Source organism: Diabrotica virgifera, chromosome 2 (assembly GCF_917563875.1).
Source record: "Diabrotica virgifera virgifera chromosome 2, PGI_DIABVI_V3a".
NCBI classification, from domain to species: domain Eukaryota; kingdom Metazoa; phylum Arthropoda; class Insecta; order Coleoptera; family Chrysomelidae; genus Diabrotica; species Diabrotica virgifera.
The window spans coordinates 153,995,767-154,017,806 of record NC_065444.1 but is presented as its reverse complement, the minus strand read 5'-3'; the positions used below and the strand labels follow the sequence as shown (position 1 = coordinate 154,017,806).

Below are 22,040 nucleotides of genomic sequence, written 5' to 3'. Positions count from 1 at the left end.
ATACAAAAATGAGAGCTTTTACTTATAATTTAGAAATATTTCAAACACGAATGGTTCAAAAAGCTATCCAAAGGTACGAGGAATTTATTAAAGAGAGAAATACAAATAACATCAAACAACTAGGACATAAACAAAAATAAAATAAAAACATAAACAAAATCCTAGAATTACAATATTTATCATTATCAACCTGTACGCGTGCACTACTGGACATAGGTCTCCCTTAGCTGTTTCCATCTTTCTCTGTCTTGTGAGTTTCTGCTAACACGCTTCAGGTCGTCAGCCCATCTGTACCGGGACTCTGTAACTTTTATAGCGAAAGCGTAAGCGTGATTTCCGAACGCTTTCATCAAGTTATACTCTGTAAACTGCTGTCGGATGACGCCGGCAACACCGAATGGAGTTCGGAAGTAAAGCGAAACGTGATTATTTGTGGTTTCGTTTCACCACGTTTAGCGCTTAGAGTGACGTATTAAAAGAAGAAATTGACAATTTTACTTGGTTTTGAGGTTGTTTTTTACCACGTTTCGTTTTTTTGGCCGTTGTTGTTTACAAATACATAGTGTACTTGAGTTTTCAGTTTTCACAAATACATTTTTTTAACATAGAAATATATATAATGTTATCCATCAACGGTTGCAATTCATTAAAAAGGTAATGGAATAAATCTTTATTTAATCTAAACAACTCTATGAATCGTAAATCCGGCAAACCAAAATAATCACTTCTATCCCTTAAAAATCTACCTTCTTCACGAAGCAGCCGTAACTGATCCCTACGTTCTTGTTCGTCGAAAATTATTAAATTTATAGGCAACATTTTATTTAATTTCAACAATAAACACTTGTTTTTGTTTACCTTATGCTTTTTTGGAATTATAGGTTAGTTAAATCTGTCAAATGTGTAGAATCACATCACATTTCCACAGGACGGAGTTTATCTATGGCATAGAACAATACAATTATTACAGAACTCTAAAATCTTGAAACGACGTGCTGTGTCGTTAATTTTTACCCAATCGTTCGTTTCAATTCGGTCCAGTTCGTAGAGTATTGCGATAGTGTAGCGAAGCGAAGCCACACAATACAGAGTACGATTCGAACTGAACCGTTGCTTTGCTACGCTTCGCTACGACTTGCTTACGCTTTCGCTATAAAAGTTATAGAGTCCCACTGCTGGTCGGTGAGTGTTCTCTGCTCCGTATTGCTGCTTGTTGTGACGTCCATTCGAGCATACGTTGTTGTCTGTACCGGGACTCTGTAACTTTTATAGCGAAAGCGTAAGCGTGATTTCCGAACGCTTTCATCAAGTTATACTCTGTAAACTGCTGTCGGATGACGCCGGCAACACCGAATGGAGTTCGGAAGTAAAGCGAAACGTGATTATTTGTGGTTTCGTTTCACCACGTTTAGCGCTTAGAGTGACGTATTAAAAGAAGAAATTGACAATTTTACTTGGTTTTGAGGTTGTTTTTTACCACGTTTCGTTTTTTTGGCCGTTGTTGTTTACAAATACATAGTGTACTTGAGTTTTCAGTTTTCACAAATACATTTTTTTAACATAGAAATATATAATGTTATCCATCAACGGTTGCAATTCATTAAAAAGGTAATGGAATAAATCTTTATTTAATCTAAACAACTCTATGAATCGTAAATCCGGCAAACCAAAATAATCACTTCTATCCCTTAAAAATCTACCTTCTTCACGAAGCAGCCGTAACTGATCCCTACGTTCTTGTTCGTCGAAAATTATTAAATTTATAGGCAACATTTTATTTAATTTCAACAATAAACACTTGTTTTTGTTTACCTTATGCTTTTTTAGAATTATAGGTTAGTTAAATCTGTCAAATATGTAGAATCACATCACATTTCCACAGGACGGAGTTTATCTATGGCATAGAACAAGACAATTATTACAGAACTCTAAAATCTTGAGACGACGTGCTGTGTTGCCGTTAATTTTTACCCAATCGTTCGTTTCAATTCGGTCCAGTTCGTAGAGTATTGCGATAGTATAGCGAAGCGAAGCCACACAATACAGAGTACGATTCGAACTGAACCGTTGCTTTGCTACGCTTCGCTACGACTTGCTTACGCTTTCGCTATAAAAATTATAGAGTCCCACTGCAAGTTCGAATCGTACTCTGTATTGTGTGGCTTCGCTTCGCTATACTATCGCAATACTCTACGAACTGGACCGAATTGAAACGAACGATTGGGTAAAAATTAACGGCAACACAGCACGTCGTCTCAAGATTTTAGAGTTCTGTAATAATTGTCTTGTTCTATGCCATAGATAAACTCCGTCCTGTGGAAATGTGATGTGATTCTACATATTTGACAGATTTAACTAACCTATAATTCTAAAAAAGCATAAGGTAAACAAAAACAAGTGTTTATTGTTGAAATTAAATAAAATGTTGCCTATAAATTTAATAATTTTCGACGAACAAGAACGTAGGGATCAGTTACGGCTGCTTCGTGAAGAAGGTAGATTTTTAAGGGATAGAAGTGATTATTTTGGTTTGCCGGATTTACGATTCATAGAGTTGTTTAGATTAAATAAAGATTTATTCCATTACCTTTTTAATGAATTGCAACCGTTGATGGATAACATTATATATTTCTATGTTAAAAAAATGTATTTGTGAAAACTGAAAACTCAAGTACACTATGTATTTGTAAACAACAACGGCCAAAAAAACGAAACGTGGTAAAAAACAACCTCAAAACCAAGTAAAATTGTCAATTTCTTCTTTTAATACGTCACTCTAAGCGCTAAACGTGGTGAAACGAAACCACAAATAATCACGTTTCGCTTTACTTCCGAACTCCATTCGGTGTTGCCGGCGTCATCCGACAGCAGTTTACAGAGTATAACTTGATGAAAGCGTTCGGAAATCACGCTTACGCTTTCGCTATAAAAGTTACAGAGTCCCGGTACAGACAACAACGTATGCTCGAATGGACGTCACAACAAGCAGCAATACGGAGCAGAGAACACTCACCGACTTTTGCTTTGCTTTGCTTTGCTACGCTTCGCTACGACTTGCTTACGCTTTCGCTATAAAAATTATAGAGTCCCACTGCTGATCGTTGATGGATCGTTCGACCATAATTCGATCTGTCCCGAAAGCAAAAAGGTTTACACGACAGTCGATGAATGTTGAATTAATTGTAGTACAAAATGTCGTCACGTGAAATTGTTAATGTAGCTGTGCAATTAATTTGTTATGCAATTCAAGAAGAAATCGCCAAATCAAACAAAAAGAAAAATAAACGAAGGAAGGTGGACCCGACCGTGGATTTTAAGACGAAATACTCATGGTGCATCACAAAGTCTGCTCCAAGAAATGGTTGTGGAAGATCCAGAGACTTGAATTTTTTAAGTAATTTTCAGACATTTTGGGTTTATTCATATGTTGTAGAATTGCTTGCAATGCTGCTCGCCTCGCTTGTAGATTGCAATAAAGCTCGGTTTGTGGATTCCATAATACATCATAGTTTTGATAAGCATCCAAAAATCTTGCCATGCCTGCATTATATATCATTATTTTTCAATGGTCAAGTCAGTTTTTTTCTAAAAATTATATTTTGGGAGTTATTTAAAGCAACATCTAATTTCGTAGTTCATTTGTTTAATAAAAAATGAAGCACCCACTTCTCGAGTAGAACTTTTGGATATGTTGTTTATTAAACATTTCTTAATGAAATTATAAAAAGTTCTATCTTGTTTGATTTTTTCCGAAGTGAAAATCTATATGCACTCCCCTATATATTTAATTATTCTGTTTGTCTGATGCATCGTCAGTGTTTTTTTACCACTTTTATCAGCTATCAACTTTTAATAATTATGCACAGTTTTTTTCTTTTAAAATAAGTAGTATTACAGGAATATTTTTCTTCTATTCGTAATGGATGTTCAAGTGACTCCTGTAGGATCTGGTAAAAAGGCAAGAAAAAGAACACCGATGCAAAATGAATGGGCAAAAACAAAGAAGAAAAAAGATTAAAATAGGATTATAAGCACGATATTCGAAGAACTATACCATCTTTGGAATCAATAAGATCTGTTGTACCAATATCAAGCTAATTATTTTATTCTATTGAAATCGGCAAAAAACAAAAGCTGTAAAATTCCATCTCCAAAAAAGAAAATTGTTTCAAAACTTAATTTCTCCTCATGAGTTTGTTTCAAAACTTGCTTTCTCCAAAAGTATGCTTTAACACCAGAAAGTCGGGCTTAGCTTACCTACCTAGAAAGCCGGAAGGGATCATTTTGGCCCCACATTCTTTAATCAATTAAAACTCAGTTTAAAGAAATTAAATCTACTCTAGACGATAGAATCTGATTTTATTTTTTACTTTCATGGTTTAACACATTCGCTGCCTATCAAAAACATTCGGAACACCATACAGTTTGCAGTTTTTGATATTTGCCACACATTTCCTTGTTACAGCCGCGGCATTGATTGGAAATATGATTTCCTTTACAAAATATTTTCAACTGATATTTTTGTCGTTTTTGGTTAGTAACAGTGATAGTTGTTGGTAGACCTGGTATTGCTAGGCGTAGTTCCAGATTTCGGGAGGCAAGGTATGGGGCCCATAATTCTTCACACAGCCGAAGAATAAACTTACAAAGACCGAGTCTACTTCCAGTTATTTCTTTATAAATATATAAAAACACGTACATAGGCCATCGTCTTGAAGTTACTTTTGTAATATAAAGACGCTTCATTTGGTCCTCTACACCCACAATTGTATCTTTGTGTTCACTTGTGTTCACCAACAATTTTATCTTTATTACGTAGATGATGATCAGTCCTACCAGTATAAGGGTAAATATTTACAATAAACATACATAAATATAATTTTACTCATCCTACAGGAATTTGAAAGAAAGGCTCGTCGAATTTCCCAGAAAACGATAATAACTTACCCAGGGCCAATTTGGCCCCTTTAGACTTCTATGGTAGATTTGTTAGAAAAACCATATAATAAATTTAGTAAGCAATATTTTTTGTGTTAGAAAGTCTTTGTATCAAAATATTAAAAGTCATAAAATATGAAATTATTATTGTCTCAATTAAAAAAACTACAATCACTTCAAATCGCAACAGGGGCCAAATTGGCCCCGCCGACTTTCTAGTGTTAAAACTGGCTTTCTCCAAACAAAAATGGCAATTATTTAATTGACGATTGATGATAGTTGGATTTTATGCCACATTAAACGTAATTTTTCACATTTTATTTTAAAAATGTCAATATTTTTTAAATTCAGTCTTGCGCAAAGCTTATACATATATCTGCATATCTACTGTATATATACATCTTATTAATTTGTTAAACTTTTACTAGGGGTGGTAATATTTGTGACAGTCAGAATGGCTGACTAAGAGGGATGCCTTTCAGCTAACTGCTCCGGTGCAATAATTTATTCTATTGGTGGAAATTTTGAATTACCAATTGTATTCAAAAGTAATATCGAATATTCGCTAGTCATATAATTTTATGTGAGATTAGTAAGTGTATAATTCAAACAATTTCAAAGTGTCTAGCAGAAACTTACATAATTGCTACTACAGTACCGAGAAAACGAAACTCGGCAAAACAATAAACAGCCTTTTTTGCGAGAACTGCCACCCAGAATACAATATCCAATTACTTCCATCGCCAATCGGAGAACCGCAAATTACTCAATTAAAATTGTAAGAGTTCTTCATCAAGCTAAATTTAAAATTCTCCCGGTGCGACTACTGAAGTAATTTCACAATTAAATGTAATTTTCCTAATAGAGTTTCATTCAACAAATTTGGAGTAACACAAACTGTTACCATTGCTTCTACCGAGAAACGTAGTTAAAAAATCAGTAGAAACATTTGAAAAGTTGTCAATAAGGTTTTATTGCGTCGGAGATATTTCATGGGAAAATATAAACGAACAGCTGGAAATGAAACTTTTATTAGTTGATTCGGTCTACCAATAACTGAGAAAATTCGATTTGATAGTAAGTTGATCGATTCGACAGAGGCTTCACAAAAGTTATAAATACAAACTAAAAACTATTTCCTAAATGAAAAAAAAATTATCTTTCAAAAATTATCATTAAAAAAATATGCTAATAAATGATTAATAGACTACATAGATGTTTAACACTTTTTAAAACGCTGAAAACATTTGTTTTCCATAAGGAAGAATTTCCTGTAGCTGGGTGTATACCATTGATTACAAGTAAATTTGATGAAAAATTCTTCTTGGTAAAAGGTATACTAATTATTTAAAAAACCCCAAAATTGGCTACAAATATAAAAACAAAACGTTTTCGCTCTTTAACAAGAGCATCATCTGTGTTACAAGAACTTGCTTAGCCACCCAAAAGTACTAAGGTTAAAACCTTTTAAAAATAGACTAAATCTCTTATAAAAGTGTATACATAATTGAATCCAAAGGATGGATATAATTCCTATGGATATGGTCTTAGGGCAACATATGAGTCCCACACGTGGTACGTGGGTTGCTAAACAAATTATCCCGGACGAAAAATCCCCACAAATTATCCCTGGACAAAAAATTCCCTGCAAAAAAATCCCCAGACAACAAATTCTCGGACAAATATTCCCCGGACAAAAAATCCCCACAAAAATCCGGACAAATAATCCCCACAATTTTTTTTGTACAAAATATCCCCACAAAAAATCGCGTACAAAAAATCCCCAAGAAGTATTTGCTGCCGTATAGTTCTCTTAAAGTTTTTCTGAAATTTTACCAAATTTCGAATTCCATTTCTATGCCGAAAACTTCAAATTTTACATGACAAAAAATGTGAGTTTTTTCAAAAATCTTTTAGAGCTGATCGGGGAGAGGCCAGATGGGAGAAGGTCTGTAGGACGGTACAGGAAAAGGTGGAAAGATGCAGTCAGAGCAGATCTAGAGAAAATGGGAGTGAGACAATGGGAAATAGTGGCACAGTACCGACAAACATGGAAGGGAATAGTAAACTCGGGAAGGACTCTCGAGGCATAACGACATTGATGATGATGATGATGATGATGATGACTAAATATTTTTGACGTTAAATTTACAAAAAGTAACAGGTTTTTTTGTATTACAATCATGATTATCGTTTTCAATGCCAGCGGAAAAGGAACAGGTTTTTTTGCATTACAATCAAGATTATCGTCTTCAAGACTAGTAGGCCTGGATCCCGCGTGTGAAAAAAAAAGTTGATTAATAGCAAGCTGAAAATTTGTTAATAACTTAAGGGTGTCTAGTCGGACAAACTTTGATATATGGGAACACTGGAACAGGGGCAGTTTTAATTGTGGAACAGGTTAAAAATTTGGAACGGTCAGACCACGAAAACGGCACATGTATTTTGTCCGACAGAACAGACTTAAACTCTCCGAACAGAGATTAAACTCTCATGCAAAAATCAGATTACTATTTATCACCAAATGGGCGTTTTAATGAGTGGAACATGTAGAATATGTCAAATGACAGGAATTATGACAGGTGATAAATAGCAGTCTGATTTTTGCATGAGAGTTTAATCTCTGTTCGGAGAGTTTAAGTCTATTCTGTCGGAGAAAATAAATGTGCCGTTTTCGTGGTCTGACCGTTCCCAATTTTTAACCTGTTCCACAATTAAAACTGCCCCTGTTCCAGTAGTCCCATATATCAAAGTATATCCGACTAGACACCCTTAAGCTATTAACAAATTTTCAGCTTGCTATTAATCAACTTTTTTTCATACGCGGGATCCAGACCTATAGCAGTTATTATTTATTTATTTATTAATAATAGATACAAACAGGTTTCCCTACTTACATGTATCTGTATCTACAATGACAACAGTTTAGTACAACATGCACATAATGTAATAATTCGAGATAATAGAGACAAATTATCATGAATACGCAATGTTTTGAACATTGCGTATCAGTTATTCAGTATCATATTTATCATTGCCTATCAGTTTCTGGGCAACACGTTGAACTGTTTTTGGTCAGTAAAAGGTTGGTCATGTATTATGTTTGAGAGAAGTTAAGTTTAAGAACAACTCATGTCCAAGAGCTCTAAAGGTCTTAAATATATTGGCATGCATGATCTACCTGATTTGCAATAAGGACCATACCATCTGCAAATCTTAAATCTCTGTTGTTCGGGCACTCTCCACTTTTGTTGATTTCAATATTTTCCCAATTATTATTGTTTTTCGTAATACTTTGCACAAAGCGGTGAATAGTTTGGGAGAGATGGTGTGTCCTTACCTAATATTCTTCTTCCGAAAAAGAAGCAATATAGCTTCATTTTTTTTTTCAAATTACTGCTTACATTGAGGAATACTTTACCCTGTTTTTCAACCAGGAGTAGTAAACTCACAAGACAGATTCACACCAAGTAATTTCACCAGAAAAATCACCAAATACATCTTTTTTTTTTGTTGATCATGTCGCCTTCGACGATAATCCATAAATAGTCTTCTTCTTCTTAAAGTGCCGTCTCCTCAATGGAGGTTGGCTACTACAATTGCAAACTCCTCTCTGTCTTCAGCTGTTCTTATTAGCTGTTCAAAATTTTAGCCCTGTCCATTGTCGGATGTTTCTGAGCCACGATAGTTTTTTCCATAAATATTATATTATACTAATACGTCCCTAAAGTACTCAAGAACAAGAGCTCTAAAAAACTGTTTTTTATAATATAAAGTCAGACTAAACATCTAACAATTAAAGGAATAACGCAGAAAACACAAACAATTGCCAATAATGTCAAAATTTCATAAATTTCAATAGTCTAAAAATTTCATAAGAGTGGAGTAAATTTGCCTGAGGTTGGACTGTTGGACCAATTACAAACAAGCATTACGGCGCGGTAAATTTGAATTACTTCGCCTAGTTTAGAAACAGGGTATTGTTTCATAATATTTCTACTTTTATTAGGAACAGAAAAAAATAACAGCAAAATAATAATATAAGAATTTGATAATATTATTACTATATAAATAAATTTTAATTATGAATGCTTTTTAATTGCCCGTACATCAATGTCAAATAAACGTCAAATTGAAAGGCGGTTTATTTAGAAGTTCTCCTAAAAATTATTAATTTTTAAGGTTTTTTCTTAACTTTTTGAGTATTACGAGTAGTATAAAGAAGTACTAAACCAGTGATCTGTAAGAAAGTGTGAAATTTAGCGCCTAGAAGTTAAATTTCAGAAAACAAATAATATGGAAGGTATACCACCCGAACCTCCAGATAAAGATAAATTTTATGTAGAAATGGAAGGAGATGGGATGATGGAATATGAGGAATTAAATAAAAATAACAATAGAGTAAATAATAAGGTAACAAACAAACAAAACCAAACAAGTAGTACTATTGAGGTAAGTAACAAATTTAGTTGCAATAACGATGAAAATTTGACAAATTTAAATCAAACAGATAAGTCAGGTAAGCAAAATTTAAATAAAGTAATAAATTTAAGATTAAAACATAGATATCAATTTGGAGATAATGCACCTTATATAGTACACATAGAAAATAAAAACGGTAACATTGGTCGATTACACAGGATCGGCACGGCCCGTTTGATTTTAAGTGCAGTACCTGAAATTGAAAATAATATCACACAAATTACAGTAGTTGGTAGAAATAAAATCAAGGTAGAACTAAATAATTTTGCTAGTGCTAATAAATTAATTGATTCTCAAATTCTTAAAAGCAAAGAGTATGAGGCATATATTCCAACGTTTTTTACTCAAAAGAAAGGTGTTATAAAATTGGTAGATAAAGAGATAGAAGATAATGATTTATTATCATTAATTAAACCTAGATTTGGAATTAAATTCGAAGTATTACATGTAAAAAGAATTATGCGGAAAGTGATTCAAGATAATGGTAATACTAATTATGTAAAAACAGGAACCGTAATTGTCACTTTTAAAGGTCAGTCTATACCAAAAAATGTAATAATAGAAAAAATGATATACGAGGTGGAAAATTATACACCCAGAATAATCCAATGTTTAAAGTGTTTGAGATTTGGGCATATAAGTGCCCAATGTAGAGGAAAAGATAGGTGTGAAAGGTGTGGCGAAGAACACAACAAATCTAATTGTTCCAATCCGAATAATTTACTTTGTGTATTGTGCAAAGGAAAACACAGCGCTAGTGACAAGGGAGCAGATTGTACAGAAAGACAAAAACAGGAATATATTAAAAAAATTATGAATAATGAAAATATAACATATTATGAAGCTAATAATAAATATAAAAAATGTTATTCAACAGTAAGTAAAGACCAAGAAAATACTTCAAATAAATATACAATATCTAAACGAAAAAGATTAAGTAGTATTGATTCTAGTAGTGTAGATAAAGAAACAATGGAAGCACGCAGAAAAATTTTGCTAACACCAAGAATACAAAGTCAGCCTTGTTATAATTTTAATAATCCCATTTATTCTAACACAACACAAACACAAAACGATAATCAAAATAATATAGGAGAAATAATAGTAAACTTTATTTCAGCAACATTAAATCAAATTAATCACAATTTAGATAAAAAAACGTTGGAATTATTAAAAAACAATATTTCACAATTATTATTACCTCGTGATGGCTAACGTTTCATTTCTTCAATGGAATGCGAGATCAATTAAAACAAATAAGGGTTATTTAGAAAAATTCTTGTATGACAATAAAATAGATATAGGATTAATATCAGAAACTTGGTTAAAAAAAAGTAATTTTATTAACTTTACTGGTTATAATGTCTTTAGGAATGATAGAGATGATGGATATGGTGGAGTAGCCATCCTTTTGAAAAAATTAATAAAATTTTACAACACTCCTACTTTTCACCAAATTAATGACATAATGTGCAATAGCATATCAATTAAAATTCAATCCGGAAAAAAGTTAAACATTTATTCAATATACGTAAAACCAAATCTTAAAATCACTCTAAATGAATGGAAAAAGTTTTTTAATAGTCTAGAGAAGCCTTTTATAATTGGTGGTGATTTTAATAGCCACAATTATGTTTGGGGTTGTAGTACTGTAGATACTATAGGAAAAAATCTGTTAGAAGCTATTGAGGACTGTAATCTTGTAATTTTAAATAATGGTAAAGAAACTTTGATGCGTAGACCGAATAGCAATAATAAATCTGCAATAGATCTTACAATATGCTCAGCAAATATTAGTCATTTTTTCGATTGGGATGTTGTGGACGAGACATTAGGATCAAATCATTTTGCTATTATTATTAAGTCAAATATTAATGTTAATAAAGCGGAATGTGTAAATACAAAATTCCAATGGAACATAAATAAAGCGGATTGGTCTCTTTTCTCTTCTATCACTGATAATTTCATGGAAATAGATAATAATTTAAATTACCAACAATTTTTAAATAAATTAAACGAATATTGTAAGATATGTATACCGGAGAAGAGAACAGGGACTAATCCACGATTTAGAAAAACTTGGTGGAATGACAATTGTAAAAAGGTAATAGAAGAACAAAAACTAGCTTTACGCAAGTTTAAACTACAGTCTAATATACAAAATTATATAAATTATAATAAATGTGTAGCGAAAACCAAAAAAGTTGTATTAGAGAGTAAGCGTAATGCATGGAGAAATTTTTGTAAAACTTTAAACAAAAATACACCAATTAAAGATATGTGGAATCAAGCCAAACGATTACAAAACATTTTTAAACCACAAGTAAATCCAGTGACTGAAGGAGAATGGGTTGAGGAGTTTTTAAGAAAATTATGTCCAGATAATATATTTTCAAAAATTAATGTAATGGAAAGAAAAAACTCTATGCATCCACTTTCAATTCCATTTAGTTTCTGTGAATTAGAAATAAGCCTTAAGAATAAGAAAAATACTTCTCCAGGTATAGATAATGTACATTATATTATGTTGGCCAATTTACATCAAAAAGGGAAAGAAACACTATTAAATTTTTTTAATCAAATATGGTTATCAGAAGATATTCCAGATAACTGGAGAGAGTACCGGGTGATTCCTATTCTCAAAACAAATCGGAATCCTGATTCAGCAGAATCTTATAGAGGTATTTCATTGAGCTCCTGCATAACAAAAACACTGGAAAGAATGATAAAACTTAGGCTCGAAAGTTGGCTAGAAAAAAACAATAAATTATCACAAACACAATTTGGATTTCGAAAAAATCATTCTACTGTGGAAGCTGTGAGTCATTTGGTAACAGATATAAATTTAGCGTTTACGAAAAATTCTTCAGTAATCGCTCTTTTATTAGATGTTGTAGCAGCATACGACAACGTTAATTTAAATATACTATATAACAAAATGATACAAATAGGTCTGCCAGAATGCTTCTGTCAAAAAATAATAAAATTGTATGACTGTAGAAAAATTTATATATCGGTAAATAATAACACATTTGGTCCAAGAGTAGCGATGGGTGGTTTACCTCAAGGAGGAATATTAAGCCCTTTGTTATATTTAATTTACACTTCTGATATAGAAAAAAATTTAAACTCAACAAAAATTTTACAATTTGCAGATGATATAGTTATTTATCAAGAAAACATTAAAATAGAAAATGCAGTCAAATCCATTGAAGAAGGAGACAAACATATTAAAATATGGAGTGAATTACATGGACTAAATATATCTGATTCCAAAACCAAATTATGTATTTTTACAAGAAAACGAAAAGAAATACCCAATCACATCTTAATAAACAATATATCCTATCCTGTACAAAGTTATGTTAAATATTTGGGTATTACTCTGGATAGACAGCTTCTCTGGAAAGAACATATAGACAATATAGTTAAAAAAACAGAAAAAGGAATAAACCTTCTTCGATTCGTATCACACTTACGTTGGGGAGCAGATCCAAATATTTCTTTGTTGTTATTTAAAAATAATATAAGAGCTATATTCGACTACGGATCAATATTATACAGTGACGCATCACAGTGTCATTTAAATAAAATAGACAAAATCATTAATAAATCCCTTAGATTGTGTATAGGAGCCCTAAGAAGTACACCGATAAATAATCTACAAGTTGAATGCTGTGAAATGCCGATGGATATAAGACGAAAAAAACTTGGCATCAACCTTTTAGTTAGATTGTATGAAAAAAAGGCAAGTTTAATTTCCAAAATACATCAACTGTTTTTAGCAGACTTGACAGAAAAATATTGGATAAAAAAGAAAACTCTAAATATGGTAGATTTATATTCAAAAATGACAATATATGATAAACAACTTTATAAATATGACATAAACCCAAATTATAATATTGACTTTAATAGTATGGAACAAGTTCAGGTATACTTTTTAAGGGACTATAGCAAGTTGCCTATATCTTTAAGAAAATTAGTGTTTATCTCTGACAGTTCACAAATGTTCAAAGATTATTGTATGCTATATACAGATGCATCAAAAAATATTGAAGGTGTGGGATGTGCCTATTGGGATAGCAGTAATAAAATTAGTAAAATGTTTAAACTAAATTCTATTATGAGTATATACACAGCTGAATTAATAGCGATAATGGAAGCACTAAAATATTTATCTAATATAAATCATTCAAAGTTTATAATTTTTAGTGACAGTAAAAGTTCTCTTGGTAAAATTAGTGCTATAAATTCTAAATCAAAAGTGAACTACATTGAATTATATATCATAAATAAAATTAAAGAACTTCAGCAACAAGGAAAGTCTGTTAAGTTGGCATGGGTTAAAAGCCACTGTGGAATAACTGGAAATGAAATGGTAGATGAATTGGCTAAAAACGCGGTGACACAAGGAGTATTAACCCATTATCTTTGTACGCCAAAAGATATTGAATCAAATTTATTCAAAGAGATTAAGAAAGAATGGAAAGAAAGGTATATTGATGAAAACGTAAATACAGGAAACCACTACAGATCAATCAGAAACTATATAACGGATAAACCTTGGTTTTCTAAAATGGAGTCGACAAAAGATATGATAAGAACCATATGCAGAATGAGATTTGACCACTGTCTTACTCCATCATATTTATTTAAAATTAATATAGCTGATAGTCCACAATGTATTTGTGGACAGTTGGGCAATCTACAACACAAAATTTTGACCTGTTCTCTTATCTCTAATAAAGTTAATATGTTTTTAAATTCACTGTATTCTTTGACTGATGTCCACCATCCCATTAATTTAAATTATTTATTAACATTAGAAAATAATGAGTTGGTATACCGACTATTGTATAAACATATTTTAGATATTAAGCTTAAATTGTAATTGTAAAATATAGAGTAAGTATTTCTTGTAAATTGTTATATGTTAAAAGAAAAAGAAAAGAAAAGAAAAGAAAAAAAAAGAAAAGAAATATAAAAAAAAAAAATAATAAAATAAAAATAAAAAAAAATAAAAAAAAATAAAAAAAAAATAAAAAAATAAAAAAAAAATAATAAAAAAAAGAAAGAAAAAATATAAAAAAGATATATAAAAAAAATAGAAAAAAAAATATAATAATTAAAAAAAATATAAAAAAAAATATGTAGATAAAAATGAATGACGAACTTGGACAGTCCATAGTAAAATAGCTTTCGAATGAAGTAGAGGGCTAAAGAAGAATGTTGCAGTTTTTGCTGTGGAACTCTGAGAACATCATTTGGAAAAAAATTAATAAAAATATATATATATATAAAAAATTATTAAAAAAAAAAATACAAAAATAATTATTTATTAGTAGAATTGTTTGTTATATTAGTATTAGTTTTAGGATAAGATACGAAAAAATGACTAATAAAATAAAAAATAGTAAAATTGGCGAATGGATTTAGTGTCCGCAGTCATATAAACCCAAACAAACAACAATAATTGCCCGTATCAGTTATTGCTTAATAAGTAATATAAAATTGAGAATAGAACCGATAATAAAAATTATAAGTGCCCTAATTACAGAAATTAATGATCCAGTTCAAGAAAAAATATTTCAAAATAATTACATCTGTGTAATCAGAATATGCCGTAAAAATTATCTGTACAAGACACAAGCTTATTTTTTATATAACAGGTACGAGGTCACATATGACTTGCATTATACACAAAAGCAAAACAAAAGTTGTATAAGTACACAAAAGTAAAACAAAACCTGTAATTCTATTGTATGTAACTATTGTGATATAAATTATATTATCCCGAATAAAGTACGTGCCTCCTAGTGGCGGGATACGGGCAACAATACATTGGCTTATAGGGCAGTCCTTACAGTAGGGATCCTAGCCTATACAGAAAAATGCAGGCCGGTGTGGGGTAATACTGCACTTTGGTTGCATTGGTGATATATTGGCTAAACGTGCAGGGCAGGGTATGATGCTGATAGAAAAGGCATTCAGGCATCAAATATCCAAAAACCTTTTTAGGCCACAATAATGAAAAGACCTTCTCCAACGCAATAAAAACTTATACTGAAATGATGGCATCTCCTGAGGTAAAATATTCCGAAAGTAAAATGAGCCTCCGTTTGGATCTCTAGGTGAGGACTATCTCAGGGGGAACACCATTAAGAGTCTGGAGTTAGTGGATGCGCTCAAACGAAGAAGAGTTCAAATTGCTTGTATTCAAGAAACTAGGTGGAAAGGACAAAGGGCGAAAGAACTAGGTGAGGGATAAAAATTGTGGTATGTAGGGAGTAGTAACAGTATAAATCGAGTTGGTATAATTGCTGATAGTGAAATGAAAGATAACGTAGTAGAAGTTGTAAGAACGAGTGATAGAATGATGTTAGTGAAATTTTTAATTGATAAAAAGGTATTGAATGTTGCGTGTGTGTGTATGCTCCTCAAACAGGTCTGGGTGAGAATAAAAGAAGAGCTTTCTATGACCAATTAGGAAAGAAATAAAAAGAAAACATACGTGAATGCAAGGACTGCAAGGTAATAGTTAGTGAGACAGTATGCCAACAACATAAGCTGCTTGTTTTGGAGATCGAAGTAAAAAGCGAATCTAAACAAAAATATTGGAGAGGACCACAAAAAATCAAGTGGTGGATGCTAAAAGATGAGAAAGAAGGTCTATTCAGGGAAAGAATAGTAGAAAAAATATGTTGGAACATGAAACGAAGCACTAACACAATTTGGAGAAAAATGGCCAATATTATTAGAGAGACAGCTATTGAAATACTTGGGAAAACGTCAGGAAAGAAGCTTTTGAGGATAAAAATACTTGGTGGTGGTCAAATGAAGTACAAAGGAAAATAAAAAAGAAGGGAAAATTAGATAAAAAGTGGCAAGAAACCAGATCGGACATAGCTCTTCGAGAAAATATATGGTCGCCAAAAAGGAAGCAAAAGCTAAAGTAGAAGCGTATTCAAACCTATACGATCAACTTGATACCAGGGAAGTCGAGGCAAAGATATATAAAATAGCCAAACAGAAAGCAAAGAAAGCAAGAGATTTTAATCCGATTAGGTGTATCCCAGATGAAAATAATAAAATACTAATTCAGGAAAAGGATGTCAAAAAGAGATGGAGAAAGTATATTGACAGTTTATTAAATAAAGAATTTGACAGAGAGCCTGTGGAGTTAACGGAGACAGTAACAGCAATGGTTACCAGAATAACAAACGATGAAGTGGCTCAAGCGCTTCAAAAAATAAAGAAAGGAAAAGCAGTCGGACCAGATGACATTCCTGGGGAAGTATGGAGAGCATTGTGAGAGACAGGGATAAGTTGGCTAGCAGGTCTAGAATTATGTAAGTTAGATAAATGCCAGACGAATGGAGAAGCAGTACTTTAGTACCTGTCTACAAAAACAAGGGAGACATACAACAGTGTACAAACTACAGGGCTATAAAACTACTTAGCCACACCATGCAAATATGAGAGAGAGTAATTGATAGACGGATACGTGAAGAAACCGAAATATCCGATAATCAATTTTACTTTATGAAGGGCAGATCAACAACAGATGCAATTTTTATTGTAAGGCAACTGATGGCACCAAGGCTCGGTACTTAGTCCTTATTTATTCTCATTAGTTGTGTACCAGATAACAGCGAAACTGCAGGGTATCATTCCATGGTGCCTAATGTATGCTGATGATGTAGTGTTAATATGAAATAGTGAAAGAGACTTAGAACAAAAACTGGAACAGTGGAGATAAGCTCTGGAGAAAAAAGGTTTAAAACTTAGTAAGACAAAAACAGAGCATTTGGAATGTTCATTTAAAGATTAAGTTACGACAAATAAAATGGTATCTTTGGATGGTGAAATAATTGTGAAAAGCAATAGTTTTAAGTACCTAGGATCGGTATTACAGAGTAATGGAGAAATAGATGGAGATGCATGTAGTAGAATTAGGGCTGGATGGATGAAGTGGAAAGAAGCGAGTGGTGTGTTGTGTGACAGAAAAATTCCAATGAAGCTGAAGGGAAAATTCTATAAAACAGCCATAAGACCGGCTATGATGTACGGAACTAAATGTTGGGCAGTGAAAAAGAAAGAGGAACAACGAATGCATGTGGCGGAAATGATAATGCTTAGATGGATGAGTGGCTTGACAAAGAAGAATAAAATTAGAAATGGGTATATTAGGGGAAGTCTGGGTGTGGAACCAATTGATGCCAAAATGAGAGAGCATAGGTTAAGATGGTTTGGTCATGTTCAACGTCGACACGTTAATCACCCAATACGAAGAATAGCTGAAGTGCAGATTCCTGGAAGGAGTAGGAGAGGAAAACCAAAGAAGACCTGGGGGAGACCATAAGGCAGGACATGTTGGTAAAGAGGATTGACATTGATATGACCCAAGATATAATTATGTGGAGAAATGCAATTAGTAAAGCCGACCACGCATAGGGATAAGGCAAAGATAATGATGAAATTATATTATATAATTCCTCAATGGCTCAGTGGTAAGAGAGAGCTTACCTTTGGACCCAAAGGGCGTGAGTTCGAATCCTGTCTGGGTGGATAATTTCTATAATTATGGAATCGGTGCAATCCGACAAGCGAGACCTGGCGGTTGGCCTTCTCGTATTGTGTATTTATCGTTGTGTATTTTCGCTCAAGGTCACCTGCCAGCTGTCGTTTGTCGAATTGTACTTACCTGAGCACCGAAAGGCAGACGTTCGGATTCAATAAGAGATTGTGTTCGGATTCAATTTTAAAGAAAATAGCGACATTTTAGACCCTCTACTTTCTGACGGACGTTAAACGTAAAACGTTATACTTGTCATGCGCACTGAGTGATAAATAAGGGATAACGTGTTTGCTTAAAATAGTTTTTGAAACCCTTCATAAAATACGCACACAGATTAACGTTAATTGACATTTGGAAAACGTAACCTATAAAACGGCAATTGTGTGCTATAACTTATTTTATTAAATTATTTGCCATAATGGAAGAAAATGTATTAAAACATTCAACAAAGACAATTTGCTACTTTAGGAACAGAAAACATCCATCCTAAGTTTAACAACACAATTCAATCAAGTGTCAAATTTCTCAAGAAATGGTGTAATTTAGAATTATTCGACCAGGGTTGCCAAGCAGATTATATTCAATTATATAATATGTTTATTACCTGATAGTTTTTAAGAAAAACAAATTTTGATGACAATTTTATACATCGTTACTATATATTTTATTCTAGTCGTCTTTGGTTCAGCTCATATGACTTTTTTTTCGTTTTTATGATTTAGATATATGACATTTGGCAATCCCTTAATAACGTGAACCTTATTTCTACCTAAATAAGGGGATACCTTATCCGCAAATAAAGTAATACGTTATTTTTTAGTTAATGCGCATGAGCAGAATAGCTTATAACGTTTAACGTTGCTGAAATAAAGGGCTTAAAAACTCCCTCCTTACCCTCCTGAGCTATAGTCATAAACTTTGCCTGACTGTAGAAACGATTGCAACTGGCTGAATGACTAATATCATTTACTCACGGTTTTGCTCCAAATTTTAGAGAACTGCTTGAATTGACATGGAATTTGGCATACAGATAGCTAACGTATCAAAGAAAAAAAGTCATATTGCGAAGTGTGCTTTTGCTCTGGGAGTGAGTTTCACCTCCAAATACGTTCAACATAAATACGGAAACGGACAAACTGACTAATTCTAAGCAACGTGTTATACACCGTATTTATCGTATATTACAAGATGCTTGTGCTATAGCGTATTTTTACTAAGTCAATATAAGTAACAACTTTTCGAGTTATTTGCGTGTGAATATGTTTATTTTTTAACAAAAACATGTTTTTCGACGGGTTTTTGCAAACAACTTAACAAGTAATTATTCTATCGAAACAATAAATAGGTATCTATAACAAAAATATAACTTATAAGAAATGAAAAAAATGGTGTATGTATGATGTCTTTAGGTCCAGTAGAAGCAGGTAGCTAATGAAAAATAGGTTCATAGTTGTTAAATTCCAAAGCGAACATTTCAATGTAAAATAGCCAAAAACGATGTACTTTTTGGAGAAAACTCATTACAACTTTTTTTAAAGTGTTTAAGCTACGCTTTATTCTTATTTTTTAAAAAAGTTTCAAGCACCAAAAAACGAGTTACGCTCAAAATAGTCTAGTCACTCAAAAAGTCCATTTTTGAGTTTTGTCCCGTTTGACACAGTATCTTCAATTTTTAACTCAATTAGCTTACGAAAAACGGTAGATGACTCTCGATGATAATAAATCAAATGCATTTTCAACCAGACGCCTTACTCTCCACAGTCTATAATTGTACACTCTTCTTGAGGAACCTTTAATTCAGATTTAATGTGAAAGATTTCATAATATGACGTGTCAAAGGGAAAGCATCATCCGCCACCAAAGCATTAGGCAAGCAGCACACCAACGAAACTTGAAACGTAAAACACGTTTCATGAAAATAAAACACGGCTAAACAAATCTTGAAGTCAGCCTACCAATGAAACGAGTGTGATTCATGATCAAAAAATATTTTTATTTTCGGAGAGTTTCATAAATGGCCGGACGTTTATTTATTTAGCAGTGTTTTATTTCCATGAAACGTGATTTACGTTTTATGTTTCTTTGATGTGCGGCCTGCTTTAGGAATTGATTTTTCCCAACTAGGCAAAGGTTCATTACTTGGTAAATTTAAATTAGTGTTTTTAAAAACGCCTCCGTCAGATATTCGACCTTGGCAACCGATGCTGACATAATAAATAAAATTGTCGTTAGTGTCCACAACTGCCATGAGCACAATGTATGTGTACCTTTAGGCAAGCCGCACACCAACGAAACATGAAACGTAAAACATGACACATGAAACGTAAAACACGTTTCATGAACATAAAACACGGCTAAACAAATCTTGAAGTCCGCCTACCAATGAAACGAGTGTGATTCATGCTCATAAAACATTTTTATTTTTGGATAGTTTCATAAATGGCCGGACGTTTATTTATTTAGCAGTGTTTTATTTCCATGAAACGTGATTTACGTTTCATGTTTCTTTGATGTGCCTGCCTAAGGCAAGCCGCACACCAAAGAAACATGAAACGAAAAACATGAAACATGAAACGTGAAATATGTTTCATAAAAATAAAACACTGCTAAACAAATCTCAAATTCCGCCTACCAATGAAGCGAGTGTGATTCATGCTCATGACACATTTTTATTTTCGGAAAGTTTCATAAATGGCCGGACGTATATTTGTTTAGCAGTGTTTTATTTTCATGAAACGTAATTTACGTTTCATGTTTCTTTGATGTGCCTTATGGTTGTAAAACTCAGCTACTGTATTTTTCTGGTCGTTGTATTAAGATGTGCTTGCCATTAAGAGCTCCAACACAGTTTGTAGAGTTGCTGTCACATTTCTTTATTAATGGCCAAACCATATAAACAATTATAACTAACCAGAGCCAACCATATTGTCAAAGTTGTTTTTTGACATCCTTGTTAAGTCTTTAAACAACACATTGTCGTTGCCTTTAAATCATTTAGAATACAAAAATTACAAGTTTTAACATAACTCTTCATCCAAGAGTTGTTCGGTTCAATCTTTTACTTTTTTAACTTTCTTTCACACCAAATATTAGTAGTACTAGCAACACAGCGTCAATTTCATCCATCGAAAAAGGTATGCGCTTAGCGCCCACCGAAAGACATGCAACGAAAGTTGAATTGAATGTTGAAAGGAATGTTGAAACGCATGTTGAAAGTGAAACTGCACCAGTGTGAACATAGCTAAATTAATATTTTTGAAAAAGACTAAGTTTGCACTCTAATGGCATATAAAACAACGTAATGTTACTCTAAGATGGGGAAATTTTACAATTTATAATTCACGTTCTATCTGCTCAGCGCGGTAAAGTTAAAAACGAGAATGGTTCCCTTCGTACTCCAATCAGAGTAAACATGTAAATAAAAAATAAATAACCATTTTCAATTTCGTTGCAAAACGAAAATACAGCCGAATCATATTCTAGTCCAATCAGAGAGTGCAGCAAGAACCTCTACCGGTTTCGAAACTCATTAGTCTCTCATCAGGAGGCACATATGCTGCTCTCTCTGATTCAACCAAAACAAACCCCGGCGTGCAGTCACGGTTTGCAACGAACGAAATGGCATAGATGCCCTAGCGGCAACTGCTAGCAAAAGACTAAGTTTTCACTCTAATGACGCATACGTTGTTTTACGTTGTTTTATATGCCATTAGAGTGAAAACTTAGTCTTTTGCTAGCAGTTGCCGCTAGGGCATTTATGCCATTTCGTTCGTTCCAAACCGTGACTGCACGCCGGGGTTTGTTTTGGTTGGATCAGAGAGAGCAGCATATGTGCCTCCTGATGAGAGACTAATGAGTTTCGAAACAGGTAGAGGTGCTGGCTGCACTCTCTGATTGGACTAGAATATTATTCGGCTGTATTTTCGTTTTGCAACGAAATCGGAAATGGTTATTCATTTTTGATTTACATGTTTACTCTGATTGGAGTACGAAGGGAACCATTCTCGTTGGAACTTTAGCGCGCTGAGCAGATGGGACG

The 22,040-nt window shown here is 32.9% G+C and overlaps 1 long non-coding RNA gene across 1 annotated transcript; it reads right to left on the bottom strand.

Moving 5' to 3' along the window:
• Positions 1-610: 610 nt before the first annotated feature.
• On the bottom strand, positions 611-1,911 carry LOC126879679 (uncharacterized). Its single transcript, XR_007696193.1, has 2 exons — positions 1,724-1,911; positions 611-768 (listed from the first exon to the last, which is right to left on the bottom strand). It is a non-coding gene; the product is annotated as an uncharacterized LOC126879679 (long non-coding RNA).
• Positions 1,912-22,040: the final 20,129 nt, after the last annotated feature.